The sequence below is a fragment of the Schistocerca gregaria genome, chromosome 3, assembly GCF_023897955.1.
Source record: "Schistocerca gregaria isolate iqSchGreg1 chromosome 3, iqSchGreg1.2, whole genome shotgun sequence".
NCBI lineage: Eukaryota > Metazoa > Arthropoda > Insecta > Orthoptera > Acrididae > Schistocerca > Schistocerca gregaria.
The window spans coordinates 937,959,415-937,964,906 of NC_064922.1; the positions used below are offsets into that span (position 1 = coordinate 937,959,415).

Consider the following 5,492-nt stretch of genomic DNA (forward strand, 5'->3'; position numbering starts at 1 on the left):
TGTTTCGATTTGTTTCTGTCATTGTATGGGAGATACAATACTGCGTGAAGAGTTTGAGAGAGCACTGAAAGACCTGAGTCGGAACAAAGAACCGGGAGTAGACAACATTCCATTAGAACTACTGACGGCCTTGGGAGAGCTAGTCCTGACAAAACTCTACTATCTGGTGAGCAAGATGTATGAGACAGGCGAAATACCCTCCGACTTCAAGAAGAATATAAAATTCCAATCCCGAAGAAAACAAGTGTTGACAGATGCGAAAATTGACGAACTATCAGTTTAATAAGTCACAGCTGCAAAATACTGACACGAATTCTTTACAGACGAATGGAAAAACTGGTAGAAGCCGACCTCGGGGAAGATCAGTTTGGATTCCGTAGAAATATTGGAACAAGTGAGACAATACTGACCCTACGACTTATCTTAGAAGAAAGATTAATCAAAGGAAAAACCTACGTTTCTAGCATTTGTAGACTTAGAGAAAGCTTTTGACAATGTTGACTGGTATACTTTCTTTCCAATTCTGAAGGTGGTAGAGGTAAAATACAGGGAGCGAAAGGCTATTTACAATTTGTACAGAAACCAGAGGGCAGCTATAAGAGTAGAGGGACATGAAACGGAAGCAGTGGTTGGGAAGGGATGAGACAGGGTTGTAGCCTCTCTCCGCTGTTACTCAATCTGTATATTGAGGAAGCAGTAAAGGAAACAAAAGAAAAATTCGGGGTAGGTATTAAAATCGATGGAAAAGAAATAAAAACTTTGAGGTACGCCGATGACATTGCAATTCTGTCAGAGACAGCAAAGGACTTGGAAGAGCAGTTGAACGCAGTGGACAGTGCATTGAAACGAGGATATAAGATTAACATCAACAAAAGCAAAACGAGGATACTGGAATGTAGTCGAATTAAATCGGGTGATGCTGACGGAATTAGATTAGGAAATGAGACACTGGAAATAGTAAAGGAGTTTTGCTATTTGGGGAGCAAAATAACTGATGATTGTTGAAGTAGGGAGGATATAAAATGTAGACTGAAAATGACAAGGAAAGCATTTCTGAAGAAGAGAAATTTGTTAACATCGAGTATCGATTTAAGTCTCAGGAAGTCTTTTCTGAAAGTATTTGTATAGGGTTTAACCATGTATGGAAGTGAAACGTAGACGATAAATAGTTTAGACAAGAAGAGAATAGAAGCTTTCGAAATGTGGTGCTACAGAAGAATGCTGAAGATTAGGTGGGTAGATCACATTGTAAGGTGTCAGGAAAATCCAAAGCCTTCCATGAAAATGCAGACATGATAGTGAATCCGGCAGTATGTCACATAGCAACGAATAAATCCTGACAATAAATTAACCAAAGTAATACGATCAACGAGTGAGCAAATGGAATACCACAGACTAACACAAGAACACCTAAATGTTTATCATACCTTCCCACCGTGAAAGAGACGCAGTTCCGAGGGGAGAAACGAGAACAGAAGTCGAGAGGAGAGTCGTGTAGGCTAGGAGGCCCTACGATAAGGGACACCCACGTGGCCAGCCGACCACCCCCAGCCCATGTTAAAAGGTAGAGCCCTGCAGAAGAACAGTATAGATCTTACGACAACACTAAAAGGGCCACACCAGCAGCAAGTTTTAGCGTGAGACTACGCATATCTCTCTAACGTTGCAAACATTAAAAACATTGCCCCACCACGAAAAGTATAACGTTTCTCATTGCACAGACAGAATTATTGTAGGTGGACCTTAAGATTAACATTGAGACCCTGATTGGTGAGACAAAAACACAGCCAGATAGTTTTTTAAACCAAATTCGGTAAGTTGTAGTAAGGAGAGGTTAGGAGGGAGTTGCTTCCGATACGGCGAGGTGAGCGGAGCTGTGCTGCACGCCGCCCCTGACGAACACCGACAAGGTAATGAACGCACGCAATGCCACATAAGAGCGCATAAGGCTTCACTCAGAACTGCAGAAGTCTCATCTGTTACATCCCCTTTTTGCGTAATACTAGTGTCGATCGTCGATTAAAGATCATGGTATTCACATTTGCTACTTCAAGTTAAACTCTGAAACGCGATGATTTTTCTGTTATATAATTATTGAGAAGCCAAACAGCCACTTTAGTTTATGACAAGTTAGATAAGTAATTAAAGATAATTAAGGGTCACTGTAGACCATTTTGATAGTTTTCTCTTTTATGAAACTTAATTTAAACCTAGATTATAGATGTGATATGGCATAGGTCATCCTTCGATCCATTACAGAACTTGGAAACCCATTCAGGGAATGTTCGTTCACATTTTTGTTGGATACAGTTGGTTTTTATAATCCTGTATTAAAATATTTCCTTTCATCAATAGCGCAATTTATAAACAATGTTTTGTGAGTAGAGTAAAAATTCCAATGGTAAAATTAACTGCTTTCTCGACGTTATTTTACCAGCTAACTAAAAATAGGAAAGCGTTGAACCACTTCCACTAAATTTAGTTAGTATTAAGATTCTTTTACAGGGAGTGCAGTGGAGCTGACGCTGAGATCATTTACTATTTGGTTATATCATCGCTAGTCTCACTGAACTCTTCTGAACTCTACATATCATGTGTGGTGTGGCGTCTCCTTACCAGCAACAGGTCCCAGGTTCAAACTAGTAAATTCCCTAAAAAACACGCTCAGAGCGTCATTGCGCGAAAGTGGTAGGGAGACACGACTTAGAACAGACACCACGCAGATTGTTAGAACATAACTAATAAGGAGATATTGAATAGAATTGGGGAGAAGAGGAGTTTGTGGCAGAACTTGACTAGAAGAAGGGATCGCTTGGTAGGGCATACTCTGAGGCATCAAGAGATCACAAATTTAGTACTAGAGGACAGCGTGGAGGGTAAAAATCGAAGATGGAGACCAAGAGAGGAATACACTAAGTAGATTCAGAAGGATGTTGGCTGCAGTATGGACTGGGAGGTGAAGAAGCTTGCACAGATATGGTAGCACGGAGAGCTGCATCAAACCATCCTCAGGACTGAAGACAACAACAACAACAACAACAATGGCAAGGGAAGTGTTTCTGAAGAAGAGAAATTTGTTAACATCGAGTACAGTTTTAAGTGTCAGGAAGTCGTTTCTGAAAGTATTTGTGTGGAGTGTAGCCATGTATGGTAGTGAAACACGGTCGAAAAATAGGTTGGACAAGAAGAGAATAGAAGCTTTCGAAATGTGGTGCTACAGAAGAATGCTGAACATTAGATGGGTTGATCAAATAACTAATGAGGAAGTATTGAATAGAATTGGGGAGAAGAGGAGTTTGTGGCACAACTTGACTAGGAGAAGGGACCGGTTGGTAGGACATGAGGCATCAAGGGATCACAAATTTAGCATTGGAGGGCAGCGTGCAAGCGTGGAGGGTAAAAATCGTAGAGGGAGACCAACAGATGAACACACTAAAGATGTAGGTTGCAGTAAGTACTGGGAGATGAAGCAGCTTGCACAGGATAGAGTAGCACAGAGAGCTGCATCAAACCAGTCTCAGGACTGAAGACCACCACAACACACAGTGTATGTTATGGCGGAAGGGATTAGATGAACTGATAGAGTACCACAGAGAGCTGCGTCAAACCAGTCTCAGGACCGAAGACCACCACAACACACAGTGTACGTTATGGCGGAAGGGATTAGATGATGGAATTGAACTGGCGTTCGTTACACGTAGGACAGTACTGTGGAGGGACGCCTGTGTGCAGCGTCGGGAAGAGCAGGCTGTCGGTAGCTCGGTCGGCTGTGTCCAATGGCAGACAGACGGGCGACCAGCGGGGTTGGGGGTGCGGGGGGTGGAGCAGTGCCGGCTGCCGGCCATGCATTATGCAGCGGCGGAGGCCGTGCGGCTGACAGTCTGAGGGACGCCGTCGTGTCCGCCCGGCCTGCACTCTGCAGCAGAGAGGAGCAGAGAGCTCAGTGGCACCCGCAGCTGGCTCTCCACGGCTTATTATTGCAAGTGGCTGTCCGGCCGATTGCCAGGGCAGTCGGCAGGCGGCAAACTGAGCGACTAGCTAGCGTTGCCCTTCTGTCTGCGCCGATACTTGCCGCATTTGGATCCACTCAGTATGAAAACCGGAAGACTTATAAACTCATTATATCCTAATCAAAAAGTTGCAGTTAAAGTGAGAGGAGAAAGTACAAACTGGATCAGACTAGGAAAAGGAGTAAGACAAGGATGCTGTTAATCAGCTACTCTTTTCAACCTCTACTCGGAAAATATGATCGACCAATGCTCATTACATGACAAAGGAGTAGAAATTGGAGGAAGAAGAGTAGGGTGATTGAGATTTGCTGATGACATGGTCCTTCTAGCCACAGGGGAAAAAGAATTACAGGATTTGGTGGACACAATTGCAACTGACGGAAAAAAATATGGAATGAAAATTAACACAAATGAAACCAAAGTATTGGCACTAGGAGGAAATAGCACTCCGCACTCCGTCTTCAGGCCACAAGCGATCCATCGGGACCATCCGACCGCCGTGTCATCCTTAGCTGAGGATGCGGATGGGAGGGGCGTGTGGTCAGCAGACCTGCTCTCCCGGTCGTTACGATGGTTTTCTTTGACCGGAGCCGCTACTATTCGGTCGAGAAGCTCCTCAATTGTCATCGCGAGGCTGAGTGCACCCCGAAAAATGGCAACAGTGCATGGCGGCCCGGATGGTCACCTATCCAAGTGCCAGCCACGCCCGACAGCGCTTAACTTCGGTGATCTGACAGGAACCGGTGTATCCACTGCGGCAAGGCCGTTGCCATGACGAAATAAGGAAACAAAAATTACGCTGAATGCAGAAACACTAGAACAGGCGCAAAATTTTAAGTATCTCGGAAGCAGGATAGACATCGACTGGAAGTGCACCACAGAAATTAAAACAAGGATAGCAATGGCAAAAGAGGATGGAGGGCACCAAGAGGGGGCATTTGCCTCCCCCCCCCCCCCTGGAGTATAGAGCTTTTATTCATTACAGAATTCTTACACACTTTTAGAAGTAATATCTGTGATTGTGCAGACCCTCTCGTTTAGCCAACCGTAGCCTTGTGTGGCTGATCGGAGGGGAATAATATAGGGTGGCACACGGAAAACCGGCCCCGAGTACAGACTGCTCGCCAGTTACGGAAGGTGTGTTGCCCGTTACGAGCAGATACAACCAACAGACAAAGATGTAATAATTAGGCAGAGAAGAAATAACAAGCTAATGCAAGCAACAAGTGCGAAACAATGATGACGATGTGTAGAAAGCTGGAGAAGAGAACATGAAAATCGCATCCGACGCGCATGGGCTATAGCTTATGTAGTCTTGTAAACCTGTTGGTGGCTTTTTCCCAAATTAATAGACCACAAGTGTCTTGCATAAAATTCTTCGTTTCCACTTCCACTACATAGCTATGCTACATTGTAAACAATAATCGTTTAAACCCTATATATACTTCACGTTGTCTCTGAGTTCATAGGTGAAGTAGAGAC

General features: G+C 44.1%; 1 pseudogene; it reads right to left on the reverse strand.

Annotated features, from left to right (window-relative positions):
* Positions 1 to 4,663: 4,663 nt before the first annotated feature.
* On the reverse strand, positions 4,664 to 4,781 carry LOC126356685 (5S ribosomal RNA; annotated as a pseudogene).
* Positions 4,782 to 5,492: the final 711 nt, after the last annotated feature.